This window comes from Carettochelys insculpta, chromosome 9 (assembly GCF_033958435.1).
Source record: "Carettochelys insculpta isolate YL-2023 chromosome 9, ASM3395843v1, whole genome shotgun sequence".
NCBI classification, from domain to species: Eukaryota; Metazoa; Chordata; order Testudines; family Carettochelyidae; genus Carettochelys; species Carettochelys insculpta.
The window spans coordinates 27,066,402-27,086,195 of record NC_134145.1 but is presented as its reverse complement, the minus strand read 5'-3'; the positions used below and the strand labels follow the sequence as shown (position 1 = coordinate 27,086,195).

General features: G+C 41.2%; 1 protein-coding gene across 2 annotated transcripts in view; it reads right to left on the bottom strand.

Annotated features, from left to right (window-relative positions):
- The window catches only part of ADGRL2 (adhesion G protein-coupled receptor L2), a 530,684-nt gene that overhangs the window by 433,322 nt on the left and 77,568 nt on the right, over window positions 1–19,794 (bottom strand). Inside the window, exons 2-3 of one of the 2 annotated variants that reach the window (XM_075002830.1) lie at window positions 12,149–12,257; window positions 4,342–4,413 (exon numbers count right to left, since the gene is read on the bottom strand). The gene's annotated coding sequence lies outside the window, so the exon portion shown is untranslated. The remainder of the gene's footprint in view (window positions 1–4,341; window positions 4,414–12,148; window positions 12,258–19,794) is intronic. The other variant, XM_075002833.1, reaches the window with a different exon arrangement.

Genomic DNA, 19,794 nt, shown 5'->3' with positions numbered 1-19,794 from the left:
TGTCTGCAGCTGTGCCTGGCACCCTTATTTCGATGTGTGCTATTTTGGCATGTAGACGTTCCCTCGCAGCGCCTATTTCGATGTGGTGCTGCGCAATGTCGACGTTGAATGTCGACGTTGCCAGCCCTGGAGGACGTGTAGACGTTACTCATCGAAATAGCCTATTTCGATGTAGCGTGCACGTGTAGACGTAGCTAGAGTGGCATACAGCTCTCAGAGTGGGGGTTGGGCCAGGGAGTGCCGCTGGCTGGTTGCCCTTGGCCCTCCTGAAGCTCCATCCCTTCTGGGGGAGTAGAGCTAGCTCCCCCACACCTTGCCTCGGGGCCTTTGGAAACTTTTGCCCCCCCCATTTCCCAGCATCTCTGGGAAAATGTGCACTGTGAATAGGAAGGAACCTCTCGGCTAATTCCCCATTATCTAGCTGGGGATATTTTAACAGGGGTCTCCCTTGAAAATGATCCAATTTAGCCTACGATAAACTCCAGGAACTAGGGTGTGCATTCTCACACACGGGGATAAGGTGGTTTGGAAGCTCTCTCTACCTTTGTTCTTCCCCAATCACTTAAAGCTAGGAAAGAGGCAACACTGATTGAAAAACACATGAAGTGGTTTCTGCTGGAAGTGTCTACAATTTGTTTCTGAAAAAGAAGTTCTGATTATTCCAACAGTGTTATAAACTTGGCTCACTCAACAGAGGATGTGGTAGGGAAAAAAGCCTAGGGAGATTCATGAACTTTTTCCTTTCTTCCACAAAAATGATTGGCACATTGTGGTTCACTGCAAGAGCGTACACGCTCTTTAGTTAAGGTCTAGGGGACTGAGTCTGCCCAGAATAGGGTTACCATATTTCAGGTTCCCAAAAGAGGACACCAGAGAGGGAAGGGTTGCTCACTGGACTTTGGAAGCACTGTTGAGCCTTGTCATGGTGCCAGGACAGCTGGCTCAAGCCCAGGATGCAGGTCAGCTGTCAGTAAGCACCTCCTTGTGGGGACACACCACTCCCCAGCACCATATAAGCAGAATCCAGCAGCTATGGCTGCAAGAAAATGGACCAATAAGCTACCAATACAGGGAAAGGTCCAACTGGGAAGCAGACCCATCTGGCTCTTTCTGAGATGCAGCATCCGCTCTGAAAAATCCTTTGTTCATTGCCTGTTATTCAAAAAGTTCATGCAGACAAAGGCTCAAAAAAGAGGGAAACCTGGACATATGGTAATACTAGGCCAGATTACATAGCTAAGAAGAGTCAATACGCTGAAGAGCTTACTATATGTATGTACAGTGCCTAGCACACAGAGCTCCTGGTCCTAGATGGGGATTATAGGAGCTACCATAATGTAAATGATAGCTATCAGTTATTATGGCAACCAGGCATTCCCATACTTCTTTCAATTTGATGGCAGATATTTTATTAAACTGTGTAAATGTGTATATATACTTATTTCCAGTGCTTTTTTTGTGATGGTATGCCATTATATTCTGTACCAGCACCTCCCACCTGGGATCCTGGCCAGGTGCCAGGGGGACCTTGCCAGCCCAACAGCCAAGGTGCAGAGCCCTTCCAGCAGCTCCAGGCCTGGGGACCTGGCTGGGGGCCAGGGGATCTCCAGAACCCCTGAGGCTGGGAACCCATCCAGGGCACAGAGCTCCCCCAGAAGCTTCCTGATCTGGGGACCTGACTGAGGCAGGGAGACCCCAAGTAGCCTCGGGGCTGGAAGCCAGCTAGGGCACAGCGCTCTGCTGGCAGCTACAGCTCTGGGGACCCAGGGGGGTAGGGGACCCCGGCAGCCCTGCAGCAGAGAGCTGGCTGGGCTGCACAGCCCTGCCAGCAGCCCCAGCTGCAGGAACCTCAAGTGGGGAAGGGACGGGGAGCCAGCTGCATACTGGCTCATCTTTTTTTTTTTAAGAGAAAAAGAACTTCATATTTCTAAATAATCACCATATAGAAGCTCCAGTACGGAACAAGGTAAGGCACTAGTATAACATGCAGTACATCAAATTTCTCTGCTTCTTCTCAGCTGAGGTTACTGCTGCACTATTCACTCTAAGAAAATGGTGAGTAGCAGTGGTTTCTATGCTTTGTTGTTTTTCCTTTGTTGTGTCTTTCAGGAACCAGGAGATGAGCTGAATCAAAGCCACCAGAGGGGAGCTCTGCTGATCAACTAAAATAATAAGTTATCATATGCTTTATCTAGGGGACAATGCTATCAGATTATATTAGTGTTCCTTGTTGTACTAGTAAAGCATAATTGTATACAAGAGGGGCTCTCCATGGACCACCAGAACAGACAAAGAATGTTATGAGTGACCTGAAAGTGGGAAGGAGAGGCAGTCCATGGAAAGATTGTATTTTCGGGTCTGCGGAATGAAAAGTTGGAGAACAAAGTGCTATCCCATTCACCATAATGCCTCACGTGTGTACATATTCTTTATTTAGGAAGGAGAAAGTGAACCACTTCATTACAAATTCAGCTGAAGCCTGCATTACCAGCTCCTCTAACCCCAGACTCCACCTTACTGTCTTTTTACATCAGGTCTAAAATTATCTTGTCATCTCTTTCTTTTACCTGTTTTGGGAGGCACCTAGATATGTTTGGTTGCTGAAATAGCAATTAAACCTAACAATGCATCTTGCATGGATGTTTCTAGCATTAATGCCATTTGTTAAGAGGACTCACTCTTCTAAACATAGAACCTAAGATTCTAGAGTATTTTCCTCTGTCTTAAACAATTGTGTGCCTATAGATAAAAAAAGATTGCTCATTGTACATTCAGTCTTTAAACCTCTAGTGGCCCGAGGAGTGGTTCATTATGGTGACTACTTATTTATTTAAGGTTGACACCTAGTTGCTATGGCCTGGAGATCACCCACAAGCTTATTCCATTTCACTGCTGCATTCTGTCACTTGGGTTACAGCTGTCCCCATATGAATTTGAACCAGTGACTTACCCATAGAAGACACAATGTCTCAACCACCCAAGGTATTTGGTGCCTCACTTAAATAATGTTTTCTGATGAACTGTATAAACTCCCAGCATTGTTCCTTCAGCTGTAACCTTTATTTGTCTTGCTCTCATAACCCAAAATATTGATATTTTTGTTAAAGGATGCAGATTTCCCAAATGAAGTAAAGACACAAAAGATAAATTAGTTGCAGAAAACTTAGCAATGCCCAGAAGTGAAAGATGAAATTATGCTTTGATCTTATTAATACTCAGATCTACATGCCCTCCATGAGAGGATACATTGTACTATTGGTCCTTCAGAAAACCTGCATGTTCTACACATGTAATTGAACCCACTGTTGTTTGATAGGTCCTAATTGTTAGCCCACAAGTTGACTGAAATTGCAGACCAGCAACAGTGTAGTAAGAGCCTCACAACAGTGGAAGAATTGAACTGAAATGGTGATAATAAAAATACTTGAGTACACAGATGGATTCAAGCTCATGTTCTATAGATTCAAGTTCATGTTACCAAAAATATAGCTAGAGAATTATAAATACGGACACTAAAGACATTACTAGTAGAAATTCAGGAGACGTGATAAAGGGAGACTTTTAAAACAAACAAACAAACCGACCTTCATAATGATTGGGGTAGTCTACTGACCCAGTATTAGGTGCGTGCAGAATAACAGACATAAAGCAGGAACATAACCTGTTGGGCAAGCTCTGGCAAATAAAGAACACTGGTCAACTCAGTACAATCATCATCCAAGTAAGAAACAGGGAAAAGGTTTCTTAGCAACCTCTGAAACACTTTTCAAGCTCACCTGGCACTCTGTGCAACCCCTTGACTCTCTGTTCCAAATGACACTTGCCTCACTCTCAAAAGGCAACATACATTTTAATTGCTGTCCTTGGTGCACTTAAAGCACTGTCAGCAAGCAGTCACCCCATTCCATTGCTTTATGCTGCACACCACCTGGGGCTGGCACAAATCCCTTCACCTGGCAAGGCACTGTGACTTCATTTTCCCTTGCAGCTGTTTTGTGAAGGGCACAACAATTATGTTGTCTTCTTGAAATGCTCAAATGGCAGCAGGTCATGGTGCCATTTAGGGATTGGAACATGAAGTCCTAAGCTTGCCTGCAGCCTCAGGGGGTGAGAGGAAGACCATACTGAAGAATAGGGGTGGGATTTGAAGGAAAGAAGACCGATTTAAGCTTGAGATAATTAATACCCTGGGGGAAACTGCACTGAAGTTGAGCAGGAGCAATGACCATTTCTGCTTGGCCAGAAAGGTTTTGAGGATGAGATAAAAAGGTGCAGAGATAATGAATAAATTTAAACAAAGGCCCTCATAATATCACTTACAAGTTTTTATGGACCACTTACCTAGGCTTAGTCTCCATAGTGCTCAGCACCAGGTGAGGAGATGTCCCAAGAGTTGAGTTCTGCCAAATGGAGCTAAAATCAAACAAAAAGCCATTAGTTGACTTAAAAATGCAACAGCAAACAAACATTTATAGGATTTAAAATAAACCAGGTAGGTTCAATTACGTCCCTAGCCACAGTGATTAGTTCAATCTATATGTATCTGACAGAGGGAAGGACATGGGGGATTCTTTTTCCATGGTTAGTGAAGCTTGAGGAGAGCCAGCAGGGCCTTGCAGACAAGGGAGGAAGCAGAAAAGTGTCTGAATGATTTCAGTAGCTGAGCAGCATGACAGAGCAGGTGGAAAGCTACTGCTATGCCACCTAACTCAGGGAGGGGGTTAAAACAAAAATCAATTTGCAATCTTCTGTAATTAGTTTGAAGAGACTATCGTTGCCACCTGCTTGTATTGATTGTGACAATATGGGTTAGACACTGGAAACCTGCCACCACCCGTTTAGAAGTGCTTTTCTTTCTTCATTTGGAGGGTAATCTGCTGCCTTTGGAGCTTGAAGGAGGAGGTCTGAACTCTTTCCCTAACATCTGCTCCTTCCAAAAGAGCAGATCCAGTGGAAAAAGCAAACTGTTGGTTTGATATGAAAGGAAGCAGTGCCTTGCAAGTCTTTTCCTTGAGTTGGCATTTGCTCCTCTGACTGAAACAGGCACTCAACATATCAGGACAAGACTGTTTCCTGCCTCTGGCTGATACGTCATCTCTGTCATTTTTGAAATACACATCATATTTCTCTTAATGTTTTCTTAAATCTTAAAACATGCCATTTAAGTCAATAGATTGAGGGCTAGATCCTCAACTAATGTAAGCCAACATAGTAATATTGCAGCCAATGGAGCTATTCCAGTTTACACCGGCTCAGAATGTGGTCCTGAAGTCAGAGCAGTTCCACTGACGTACACAAGAGCAGAACATTGCCTTCCATCTCATTTTGTGTGTGTGTGTGTGTGTGTGTGTGTGTGTGTGTGTGTGTGTGTGTGTGTGTGTGTGTGTGTGTGTCCCCCTGCTTCCTTCAACCTCATCCTCATCCTCGGCTTCCTTAACTTTGATGGGAGCACCCAGACCATTCCTCTGTTAAATGAAGCAGGCAAATGTTCACTCTTTTTGCAATGTGTATGTTAGTTGTGATCCTATGTGCCTATTTATTTATTTATTTATTCTTGTATGTGTTTGAGAGCCAGGAAATGTTTCATGCATTTGCAATCTGATTAAAAACAATTCATGAGTACAAAAAGACAAGTTGGAAATAAAAATCAGCCATGAGCAGATGGACTATAGTTTGGAGAAGTCTGGTGGGCTTACCCAGTGGCTAACCTAACCATAGCGTATGCACATTTGGTTCCCACGTCAGTCATTCCCTGGCGAGGAGAAAAGGCCTAATTTTATTTTATATGGATCCTGGCTGCTCTGAGCTAGCAGTAGCTGGGGACTCAAGAATTCCCATTCAGACTAATGTGGCCAAGAAAACCTCTGCTAAAGAGTGATCTAATATCTGATTTTCTTCTCCTTGGATGATCTGTAAAGGGAATGTGACCTTCTTTGTTAATTTAAACAAAATCTGCTTTTGCAGTTCACATCAAAAGATTAACAAGGAGGCAATGTAGGACCCATGATCAGGAGACAGAAGAATCAGTTTTCTTCTCAATTCTTCCACTGAATTAATGGGCTGCACTGGGCAAGAGATTTAACCTTCTGAGGCTTTGGTTTCCAAAGGGATAAAATGGAGATAATGATACCACCTTCTCTGAAGTGCTTTGAGATCATCTGTGCTAAACAATATTACTGCGTGGCCTATACTGTATTTTTGAAAGTGAATACAAGGCACTTTAAGCACAATAGAAACACATTTTCACCTTAGAATTCAACAGCTGAACCCCAATGGCAACATCACTTGTTTACTTAACAACAAAAAAACAGTCATGTAGCACTTTAAAGACTAAAAAAACAATGTATTAGGTGATGAGCTTTCGTGGGACAGACCCACTTCTTCAGATCATAGCCATACCAGAACAGACTCAATATATAAAGCAAAGAGGTCTAAAAATTGTTATTAAGGTTGACAAATCAGAAAATTTTTTATCAAGGTTGGCAAATCAGGTTGGTTCTTCTGATAACAATAACCTTGGTCTGTTCTGGTATGGCTATGGTCTGAAGAAGTGGGTCTGTCCTTTGAAAGCTCATCACCTAATAAATTATTTTGTTAGTCTTTAAAGTGCTACTGGACTACCTTTTTGTTTTGATAGAACATATACTAACATGGCTATCTCTCTGTTAGTCTTTAAAGTGCTCCATGACTGCTTTTTTGTTTTGATAGAATACAGTCTAACACGGCTATATCTCTGTCATTACTTCAGAACACTTCTGCATTAGGCACCATGACGGTGATTCATTATCTGATTATATGCTGTGAAAAAGGAATTGAACTGCTGTTTAGATGCATCAGCAATGCCAGTTGTAGTCTAATAATGTGGTAAATGCTGCCCTCTGGCTCAGGTTGGCAATGGTCACTTATATTAAAAAAAGGACCATTTTGTAATAAACACTACGGAGGTTAGAAGGAGAAGTGGGGGTTGAACAGCTGCCAGAACTCTCCTGAGAAGTGAATTAAATGGGCTAATTGCTCAAAGTGTACAGGGTTAGAAAGCAACATGGGAATAGTCACATTACCTATATATTTCCCATATATCCATAAAGAAGGGAAAGTACTCATTTTAATACAGTTTTATGTTGAACAGGATGAGTAACGGTGTAAGGGAGCCATGTCATCACCAAGTTAAAAATTTTACAGTATTTTCTTTTGATGATTCAAGAAAGTGTATAGCATTTCATATATAATTTTACAGTTATACATAACATATAATATGACAAAGTAAAGTTACAATGTGGCACATAATTCTAAACACTGGAGGATCAAACTAGTTCCTAGCATCACTGAACTGAAAGCTTCCACTGAGAAAGTCTGCACATCCAAGGTTTACACACAGCACCTTGCCAGATTGGTAAACATTAAACTGTAATTATTCTTCTCAGGAAATCACTGTAACTTTTTAAAGGTTATTAGGTGAGTAGCCAGAAAGTCTTTATGAAAAGGAAGAGAATAATGATTTCTTGTCTTCATGCTCCTGATCATTTTGGCACACTTTTCTTATAACATTTGGGCCTAATTAAAGCATTGTCGTGCACCCATGTGTGGTCACTGCTCTCATTTTGCAAGGGGCTAACGGCATTATGGTATGGTAACATTTCACACACACTTTATGCTGGGGGTAAGGACTATACATGTTTAAAGGCAATGGAAAATCCAGCATTGTGACTTTCAGCCCATCTTAAAAGACAAGCATGAAGAGAGACTGGGTGCCTTGCATCTGAGGAAGATGAACACAAGGTATTGAGCACAAGGGCAGTGTTTCTCTCATGTATATTTCGAATCTAGGTAAAAGGGCATTAACCTTTTTCTGTAATCCAAGAGAAAATTTCAATTGACTTAAAAGAAAGTTCAGAGCTGATTTGAAGATGCTCATCTCAGAAACAAATTGCAAATAGGGAAGAGTAATTGATAAGGCTTTTAGTTCACTGATCCTGTGCTCTGACATAAGAGTAATTAAAAAACTCTAACAGTTGAAAACACCATGAAAATGTAAGTGAAAATTTCAAAGAAGAATTTTTAGAGGCTGTGAATTCAATACTTCTTTTCAATGGACCTACTGGGATGTGGTCAGGAGAGCTTGGAAGCTAAATGCTACATGTAAGCTTATGCACCTAAAGCTGTAATTGGCACTCAGAGAATGAAGACTCAAAAACCTTCAGAATGTGGAAAGTTGAAGCCAAATGAAAATCTTTCAGGGCTAAGGTTCTGTTTCTATAATAATATTGTAGGAGGTAGAAGAGTGTTTAACATGTCTTACTGTAAAATACCTCCAATTAATTCTGAATATTCCTCTTTATTCAAAGAGAAAAATCTATTAAAGTCAGCAGCAGAATCCCTGGTGTCTGCATTAGGCCTTGTATTGACCAGAAAGAGAGGAGGCAGAAATAACATTCTCTGCACAGAGCAAAGACCTAAACCTGGGTCCACCGGATTTTTCTGCACAGAGCTCCCAGGAAGTGTGTGGCTGTGGGCCAGATAGGTGCCTCACTGTCAGATGCTCACATGCAGGGACAGTGGAACATCTGCCCTCAGGTGGCCATGTAACTAGAGTCGACAATTCCATTCTGTTTCCCAACAACTTTATGGGATCTCTAAATTTGTTGTTATTGTACATTGGAATTAAAATAAAATCTTTCAAACATTTTTGCACAAAAAGAATTACAGCAAAATGTCCTTTTTGTAGATTGAAACACAAGGGGTGACTATAACCTAGTGGTTAGGACTGTGGGTGATCCAGGTCCAAGTCCTTGTTTTGCCTGATTCAGGCTGTGTCTAAACTAGCCCGAACTTCGAAGGGGGCATGTAATTAGGATGTCAGGAGATTACTAATGTGCATATGCAGCACTTCATTTGTCAAAATCTCACCCGCAGCAACTTCGAACAGGTCAGCCACAGGTACTTCGAAGTGCCCATGATACTCTGAAGTCCCTTTACTTCACTTCGAATTTGCCGCAGGGGAGATTTTGATTAATGAAGTGCTGCATATGCACCGCAGCACTTCGTTAGTAATCTCCCGACACCTTAATTACTATGCCCCCTTCAAAGTTCAGGGCTAGTTTAGACATAGCCTCAGAGTAATCAGTATTGAGAAACTTTGTTCTAAAAGAGGCAGTGTAGAGCAGTATTTCTTAAAATATTTTGTGAGCACAGAACACCAAACAATAATATTTTTTATGCAGAACACCTATGAAAATTGTCTTCAAAAATTGTTGGACCAAAAAAAACCAATCAACCAAACAGCAACATATACAGCAAAAACAAAATGAAGGAATTTAGTTTAGTATCATACCAATGAAGAAGCAACATTGTATCTGGTTTTAATAACAGACAATATATACCCTCAGTGTATGATATCAAAAAAATGTCAGACATTTGCAGCACACCTGTGAGCTGTTCATGGAACACCAGTGTTCCACGGAACATAGTTTAAGAAACAATGGTGTAGAATGAAAACTGAGTGTCTCCAATCCTAGGCCAGTGCCTCATCCACCAGGTTGCAGAATCAGAGAGATAGCCATGTTAGTCTGTATCTTTGAGAACAACAAGAATCTGGTGAAGCTCATGCATCTGATGAAGCAGGTCTTTGCTCATGAAAGCTTATGCTCCAAAATATCCGTTAGTCTATATGGTGCCCAGGACTTCTTGTTGTTCAGGTTATAGAATGTTTACCTCTTGCAAAATGAATACAGCTGACCTATATGAAAAGTTTTGATTTTCACAAAACTGTTTATTCCAACTGGGTCTATGTGTAATGTGTATGTTACTGTTTTCCCTCCCCAAGGGCAGTCATAGGTATACGTGGGAAAGAATGGAGTGGGAGGGAAAAGATACATTTGCCAGGTATCTATGAATATAAGTACAGGAAATTGCTTTGTCTCCTATCCTTTCCACCCTCATAATTACACAGGTGTTACAGGAGCTCTGTGTATGACCAAGCTGGTGAGATAGGTCAGAGGTATGCATAGTGATGCTCCTTGACCTCCACATGCCAGAGACACATAAACTTCCCTTAATAAAACAAGTCACTTTGACTTCCTTTACAGATCACACAGCCCTTCCTTAGACTTACAACCTATTGGGAAAACTAGGTCTAGGACTTGTCTCCTTATTGTGTTAGGTTGATTAACTGTTGCTTTGTCTTACTTTTTATAATAATTTTTTAGAAAAGTTAGTGGGAAAAGCAGATATAAAAGACAGTCAGCACTATTCCCACCACCACGAGCCTCAGCTCTCCCACCACTAAACTGAAAATCCACTCCACAGTAGTAAACATGCAACAATATTTATGAACTTTGTAACTGAGTCAAAAGGCAAAATTAAACAGAAAGCTTTCAAGTATGCACCTGTAGTTCCTTTAATAAGAGACTAACTAGTTCAGCAGGCATTCTAAACATTCCTCAGTGTAAATTAATCCACCCATTCTAATCTGGTTGCAGGAAATGAAGTAAAAAATAAATAGAACAGTTTAATGAAAGCAGCACTTCCTGATTATGGGTATGTCTGTATTACAACTTATGTTGCTCAGAAGTACGAATAAGCCATTCCTGAGCTATGTAAGTTACATGGACCTTAGTGCCAGAGTGAACAGCACTGTTGGTAGAAGAACCTCTCATGCCAACATAGCTACTCTGCTCATTGTAGGTGGTATAAGTAAATCCACAAGAGAACTCTTTTTCATTGGTTTACAGTGGCTACACAAGAGAGTTTACATTGGTGCAGCTGCAAGCTCTGGTGATTCTGGAGGTTGCAAACATCCCTCTCACCTTCTATGACTCTTTGATGGAGGCCCTGACAGCCTCTTTAGCTCACAATGTCAACAAACCAACTGGACATTAGAAGTTCTCTGATGGTCACTGTTTTGGCTGAAGTAGACTTGAAAAGAGCTTTATTTCAACCTAACAGACATCACTTAGCATTACTGTTGATATGGGGAAGATGGGATCTTGGTGTGCAAGTTTCAATTAGGATGTTTACCACCTGAGCATTGAGCCATTCACTGATTGGAAAAGGGGAAAAAACCTAAACCAAATAGCTCTTTCAGCACGAGTTTTGAATGCTGTTGGGAACTGAAGACATACATCCAAAACATAGGCCAAGCAGTCTGTTCCAAAGTCCTTTTTGCAGTCAATAACTTTCTTATTACCTTGGAACAAGACTTGAAACTGAACATCAGAAAAGCCTACATTGGCTGGGTATGGTTTCATGAGCCAGAAGGGATAAATAAAATACATTTCCACTTGGTTTTGTCTTCACATTTGAATATTTTCTTCCCCACATGCTAGCCACCGTGATGGTATTAAATGACTTTTTGTACTTGTTCATTAGAAAATCTTTCTAAGCAGATTTATAGTAATACTAATAGTAATTTTAAGTAATATTCCCAAATGTAAATAATAGTGAATTAGTTTGGGAAGAATTGAAAACCTGGCTTCTACTAATGCCTGTAACCAAAGAGTGCAATTACTGGTACATATGTATGTTAAACCTATTTCAAGTCTCATGAAATGCCCAAATCTGACACACAAAAACAGCTCTCTCATTGCAATGGCAGGGTATCTTGCTATCTCATGTGAACTGTGGCTGTTAAAGCGGTGATCTGGAGACGCTATCTGATAGCTATAGAGGGAACCAACATTCCAGGAAGAGAATCCCCAAGACAAAGTCTTTATTAATTTGTTGAGAGACATCATTCTAAGTGTTGGTGTTTCCTCAGATTCTTAACAGGAGATGGGGACACTGTGCCACACCAACGTGTTTAATGGTATACACCACAATCTCCCTGGCAAATTTTTATGTATTGGGTTTTTGCAAATTTCAAATTTAAAGAACTTAACCCTTAGACAAGGGACAGAGGTTTATTTTGAAATGGGAACAAGATCTTTGAAAAGCTCTCTCATGTGCCCTTGTCAAAATTAGTGAAAGGAAATTAGAAGGATCAGCTGAAATGAAGGAAAACTGAAGCAAACCATGTGCATTTAACATTCAGCTAAGTTATGTGCCAAAGTCTGGGCTAGAAAATGATATAGGTGACAGCATGCTAATGAAGACATAGCAATTGGACCCAAAAGAGACAGATGAGAAAGAGGGAGGATGAAGAGTCACACACCTTTCTTTGCTGGCGCATTATCTCCACACTGGTTCTGTAGCCATACCGGCTGGAATTAAGGCCAAACTCCTTTCAAGGATTGTTAAAGATTAGCTGATAGCTAGTGGGGCTGAAAGAAAGAGAAGGAGAATGGCAATAAGTATAGTTTAAAGCTATGTAACATTCACAGTAACTATTGTCAACTTTATGCCACACGCTGATGTTATACTGGTTTAATGGGAAGACATAAGAATCAGATTTACATTTGGAGCCAACCTAGTTCTGCTTTTCATAGTGTTTTAGACTAGCTATGTCTATATTCTCTTGAACAGCTATTCTGTGGGGTTATGTCTACACTGTCCCCTCCTTTCGAAAGGGGGATGCTAATGAGACACTTTGGGATATGCTAATGAGGTGATGCAATGAATATGCAGTACCTCGTTAGCATAACGGCAGCCGTGGCACTTGGAAAGTGCTGCTTTCAATTGTGCATAGCTCGTCTACAGGAGGTCCTTTTCAAAAGGACCCCACACACTTCAAAATCCCCTTATTCCTATAACCAAATAAAAATAACGGGATTTCGAAGTGTGCAGGGTCCTTTCAAAAAGGACCCTGTGCAGATGACCCATGCGTGATCGAAAGTGGCACTTTTGAAGTGCCACAGCTGCGATTATGCTAATGAGGCACTGCCTATTCATTGCAGCACGTCCTTAGCATATCCTGAAGTGTCTCATTAGCATCCCCCTTTTGAAAGAGGGGAGCTAGTGTAGACATAGTCTTTGTGATTCTCTGTATTTTGTGCCCTAAGCTAAATGGGCTTTTCTTTCACTTAAGACATTTCGCATTGCTTGTGTAGATTACCAGACGGAACAATCACTACTGGCTGTGCTGGAGAGATGTAAACTGCCCTCTGATCTTGAGAGACAAAAGAATGAGACAACACACATGCACATAGGAAGCAGAAAGGGATTGTAATGATGCTGTATCTGTGAGGAAGGAGACTAAAGTTAGTGCAGCCACAGGGAGTTTGACCCAAAGCCTGCAGGAGTCACACCTCCACAGACTCAGGACTACACTTAGAGAAAGCTAAGAGATCTGAGGGCTGCTAGGATTGGCTATGCTCATCCATACAGTAAAACTCCTATGAAGATTTTCCATACTATGCCCCAAATCTTTGTACTGCAGATCACTAAGGCTACGTCTACACGTGCCCCAAACTTCGAAATGGCCACGCAAATGGCCATTTCGAAGTTTACTAATGAAGCTCTGAAATTCATATTCAGCGCTTCATTAGCATGTGGGAGGCAGCGGCGCTTCGAAATTGATGCCCCTTGCCGCCGCGCGGCACGTCCAGACAGGGCTCCTTTTCGAAAGGACGCCGCCTACTTCGAAGTCCCCTTATTCCCATGAGCTCATGGATGTCTGGACGCGCCGCGCGGCGGCAAGGAGTGTCAATTTCGAAGTGCCGCTGCCGCCCGCATGCTCATGAAGCGCTGAATATGCATTTCAGCGCTTCATTAGTAAACTTCGAAATGGCCATTTGTGTGGCCATTTCGAAGTTTGGGGCACGTGTAGACACAGCCTAGAGCTAGATCCTGGATGACCTCAAATTCCACTGATTTCAAGGTCCCTAATTTCTGCAGACATCTTAAAACTGATACAGCCATGCACAAACAACAGTTCAGATCACCTGATTTGCCTAAACTGTACGGGTATGTCTACACAGCAGCCTTATTTTAAAATAAGAGATTCTGGAACACAGCTAAACACAAGCTGCATTTTTAAATAGTGCTTAGCTATTTTGAAACACAGAGTCTACACGCTCTGCTTTGGACGCACTATGGCTTATTTCGAAATTGGCTCTGTTCCCTGTCTTGGCAGCCCCTATTTTGAAATAGGTGCCATTCCTCATGCAGGCTGTATCTACACATGCCCCCTTCTTTCAGAGGGGACATGCTAATTAGACAGTTTGAAAGATGCTAATAAGACACTGATATGAATATGCAGCATCTCATTAGCATAATGGTGTCCACATTCGATTAGAAAGTGCCACTTTTGGAATGCACTCCACCTGTGTAGACAGGGGCCTTTTGAAAGGTCTCCCTGACTCTGAAAGCCCCTGCTGCCTATTCGGTTTTAGGAAGAAGGGGCTTTTGAAGTCAGGGGGTCCTTTCGAAGGGCCCCCATCTACACAGATGGCATGCATTCCGAAAGTGGCACTTTCTAATTGTGCATTGCCACTATTATGTTAATGAGGCATTGCATATTCATGGCAGCATCTCATTAGCATATTCAGAACTGCCTCATTAACATGTCCCCTCTGAAAAGAGGGGGCACGTGTAAACACAGCTGCAATGAAGTTTACCAATTTCAAAATAAGCCAACCACTATTTTGAAATAATTCTGAAATAGCGGTTATGTAGTATGCATGCTAGGATAGTTATTTTGAAATGACTGTACCGTGTAGACCCACCCTCTCAGTGCAGGACTAAAGAGTTAAAAACGTGGTATAAGGTAAGGTTAAGCTTTGCCATGTTTGGAACAGAATGCAGACTGGTTCTAGCAACATGTCAATCAGAGCAGCCTGAAGACTGGTCTACATTATGTCCAGGGAACCATTTCAGCTCCTAGGATCAGCCAGGTGCATTAAGGATCCTGGCAGTGTTCTTTTCCCTACCCATGACCCTGTGCCTGAGCCTGGAAGATGAGTGGCACTCACTACTTTGGCTCCATATCAGCTGAGAATGAATTCTCAGGTAACTAGTTAAACCAGTTTTTTTGCTGTCTCACAGCACTGCCTGAGAACTTGATAGTCCAAAATATATTGTTTCAGTTTCATAACCATCTTGTGAGAAGCTGTTGCATTCCTCCAGTTACTAAGCTTAACTGGCACATTCTCAGATGGAAAATTGTTTGAAAAAGAAGCTAGGATCTGTCTGCCATAGGGACTGATCATAATGTAGCTGTATGCTCAGGAAAGTCTTATCTGAGGATTACCTGGAATACCCCAGGACAGACAAGTCTGTTTCCCCTCCCACCTTTTTTTTTCATAAAAAAAAAAAATATATTCCTGAGAAACTCTTTGCAGCATGAACAGAAAATAAATCAACAACAACAGAAAACCCACAAGTTGATTGTTTCTCTCTGCTTCTGCAAAAAACCATAAAGGCTCAATTGTTCTCTTAGGACTCCTTGGGAAATCTTAACAAAAGTCTCTAACAAGAAACTACATGAAAGACCAGGGATTTAGCAGCAAGGCAGATCTATCATAGACAAATCAGATAAAGCATTCATTCTTATGATTGTGTCCATAATAGGGCCAGTCTCTGTCCCTTTTATTCATGTAGAATGGCTCCACCTAAGTATGGGGATAGCTTGTGGAATAAGATCTGATTGACAGCTATCAAAAGGTACGAGAATCTGACCTATTAGAATAAAAAATTCTGACTATAATAACTTGAATTTTAAAAATAAAAATTACTTGCAAAGAAAAAGGATTGTGTGTGATTTGTTTCCTCATGACATCTAGAGAGCCTGAACATTTTTGTTATTAAAATTTTTTGTACTTGGATTTTTACATTAGAAATTCATGTCTTGTCTGTGCTGGAAGACTCAACAGATGATTGGAGGTGTAATATGTTTATGATATCACAATTATATCAAGGATGCAAAATCTGATTAGTTGGGGCCAGGTCTACACTACAAATTTTGCCAAAGGTCTTTGTGAGAGATGTTAAGAAATGTGATCCCCACTTGAATCAACTGGGCAGCAAAAGCCTTTAATGTCAATACAGTTATACTGGCAAAATTGTGCTTCTTGTGGCATAGGGTTTTTTTTGAGCAGAGCTGGGAAGGGAAGAGAGAAAGTGTGTGTGTATGTTAAATAAGTTGTTTTAAGAAAAGCATAGTTTTGGCAGCATAAACGGTGCGTACCCTAAGCACAGTATCACTATCTGGAAAATGTTCCTGGCCTGAGAAGAGAGATGATTATTTTCGTACTCTTTATAAATTATATCCATTTCAGAGTTGACTCAGTTGGGTCTTACTTGGGTGTTGTCCTTAAGCTTCTTTCCACATAAAAAGCCCTCCTCGCGTAAATCTGATGGTACTTTAAATCCACAGTAGGTGGCCTGGCTAAGGTGCAAGCTAGAGTCCACGCATCACTTTCTCTCAGACTAGTAATACCTCACTTACTTTGCAGAGATGTCACAGGCTAAATTGTTCAAGGGTTACTAGTCCTCCAGTGCTTTCCCTATAAGTCCCTGTGAGCTCAAAAGGCAGACAAGTTCTCCCACAAATTCACCAGGAAAAAAGATAGAACAGCTAAATATATTGCAGAACACAGATGCTGATGACCTGAGTTAACTCTGAAGTGAAGACTGAGCACTGGGTTAGCCTACCGCAGGTCTGAACAGCCACACTGCCTAACCATACCTGAGTTACTGTGTCTTTCTGCACTTACTAAGTGCATTGATAGGACTTCTGGGGGTCTTTGAGCTGCAATGAGTTGAGACACCACAATTTTCCCCACAGAATTGTAGAACTTCTCTGTCCTTAGGTAGAATTGTGGGAAGACATTACATGACTACCAGTATCCATGTGACAGCCTGCATCCTCACTGCAAAGCTAGTGGGTTATGAGTCAGAGTGAAAACACTACCTAGCTTTTAAGCCTACACTCAAAGTCTCCAAGTTTAAAGCACCACCAAATTCAGGTGATACTGTTTTATATAAACAGAAGGTGGAATGGGGCAACACCTATGGAGGAGCCCAAGTTAAGTCTGCAGGGAAGATCTATGCACAGATTCTATCACACCTTTGAGATGGGAATCTTGGAGAAGGAGCCAGAGAACTCCAGTCCCACCACTGGCAACCAGTTAAATAAAAGAGGTAGAAGCTTTGCCTCATGACAACTACTTTCTAATAGCCAGTTGCCTAAGGGCAGGATACTGTTACCTAGTTACTAGCAAACAGTGCTGACTCAGTAACCCTTTGGAAAGTGTTTCGGCCACCACACCCACAGGAGTGACACTGGGAATGTATGGCTCAGCTGAAGCTTTTATATTCAGAGCTGCTTTAGGGCTGGGGAATACGTGACCCACCAACAGATAGTGGTGACTCTGACCTCTGAGCAGGAGCAGGCACAATATCTCATGGCAATTGGGAGGGGTCATGCAATTTTTAAAAGCTGCAATTATGGGATTTCATTATAAGCCCCTGATTTTTAAGGTGTTTACCTCCGAATTTTTCATGAGTCTTTCACCATCACCCACTTGACTGGGGAACCCTATAGTAATTCTCGCACTGCCATACTCGACCAAATTCTCAATTAAACCTTCCTCAGCTGGTATTTCATTATGCACCTACAGTTCATCTGGCAGGGACTGTCACCTCTTTGCCAGTTCTTCCCTTCCTGTTTGAAAGCCAAAATATCTCAGCATCTGTGATGCACATGTAGAACTGTGTGGGATAGTTCACGGTTGAAGCCCAAACAAAGTCAGTCCCATGCATGAGTCAGATCCCACAAAATAATGAGACTGGTTTTAAAATCATAACATTAAAGAAAGCTCAGCATATTGGTTTCTTTTTAGGTGGCTCCTGATTTTAAGCCTTCAGAGTCATGTTTTCAACATTTTGTCTAACCATGGGGGCTAGAATTTTACTTTTGTTAAAAATGAAAATGGATTTGAATGTAATCACATGACTCCAGTAACAGAAGCTTGAAGGAAAAACAAGTATCGTAAGACCGACATTAACACAGAAGAGCTGAGGACAATGTCAGAATTAGAGAGACACTAACAATTGCTTGTACATGGGGAACTAGCGAAGTCCTAAATTATGGATCAAAAAGAAGGGAAAAGAAAAGCTGACAGAGCGCAGGAGGAGCAGGCAAGGAGAGTGAAAACATTAGAGAGAATTTAAATGGGAGAGAAAATGTCAAAATTAGGTTAAATATATGTTACTCTCCTCCCAGTTCTCTGTCCCCATTCTAGAAAACCTGCTTTCTGGCTGGCCTTGGTAGACGATCACAGAAATCTATTTTGTGTTGAAGAGTCACAAGTTCCTTCTTTGTGCGTTTCCCAGGGGATGAGTAGGTTGTTGTTTTTTAAATGGAAAGAATGAAGTAAAATAGAACTTCATAACTGATTCTTCTTAAAATTCCTAAATATTCAGAGAGGCTCACAATTTGGGTCCACTCTATCACTCCTGTAAGGTATTTCCCTCCTACATTTATTTAAATATTCTGCCATTAAAATGAGAATTCAATAAAATACAAAGCAATGGATACGAAGAGGTAGATTGTGAACCCCTTGCTCTCACTGGTATGCAGATACCAGAAGCAGGGAGGTTCAAAGCTAAAGCTAATCCTTCCTCTTTTCTTCAGCATAGCGTGCTTCCATATTGCTGGGGTCACAGATCAAGGTAGGCTGTTAGGTACCATATGGACTATAGATCCATTACTGAGGAACAGCAGGGGAAATTACAAACAATTGACCATATTCTGCTTTCATTAAATTCATGCAACCCCACTGACATTCGTGGGGTTGTCTGCGGTAATTCCTCCTGAGAGCAGAACATCGCTCAGTGGGTTTAGATCAGTTTGAATTTCTTTGCTTTTGCCACATCTCAATTTTTGGTGATTTGTTTTTCAGTTTCCCTATAAACAGCACTAAGCAATCTGTGTTTGTGCCATAATTCACAGAAACTGCTGCCTTCCTGTCTGCAAAGTAAACCCAAGAATGCCTATTGTGTTAGCCAATTTTTTTCCTCAGTCAAATTTTTCAGTTTCTGAACAAAATGGTCTGCAGCAAATTAAACATAGATATGTATTCAGTTCCAACCCCACAGTGCTTTGAGATCCACTAATTAAAAGAGAACAAGGTATTATTATGATTATTATGTGGGTTGTCCTACTGATTTCAGTGGGAAGAATAGGACACAGCATTTGGAAAGCCAAGAGCCTTCACACATTAACCTGTCTGCTTCTTATTCAGAGAAGTAGTGTGAACAGCATTCTTTAATTGACACAATCTGGCTAACACAGAATGGCATGCATTTTACTTCCTCCTGTATAAACAGATGTTTGTTTCAAAGGAATTAAGAGTAAAATACTGGAACTAGTGACCCTTTTTAAAGCAGAGTTAAGACTGCGTAGATCCTCTTTGGAAAACAGGAAATGAAATGGGGCAAAAATAACTTCAAGACCTCAGAGAGCACAAAGGATGGTGTGTGTAGCCCAGGAGTCAGCAGCCAAAATAGCAAGAAGAGCCATTTTTTTCAACTTTGGTAAAAACTCAATAATCCAAGAGTCGCAATGCACTTGAATACGAGACGATCCTTAATAAATAATGTCAAACCATACTTTGTTTAACCCTATTTTAAGAAGAGCGCATGCACTGTGATTTGTAATGGGATACATGTTTACTGCAGGAAGTTCACCAACTTTTTACACATTCTATTTCCTCACACCTTACATGTGTGTTTGCACCACTATCTTCCAGACTTTCACTCACGAACCCACGTTAATTATGCCAATTTTACTTCACATTTAATTTCTGCTTTCTTTCTTAAAATGCAGGTTGCCCTTCACAGCAGGTGTGCTGAAAGCTTCCTTTTCCTTTTCAAAATGAAGACTTTATTAGCAACACAATCAAAACACAGATATAG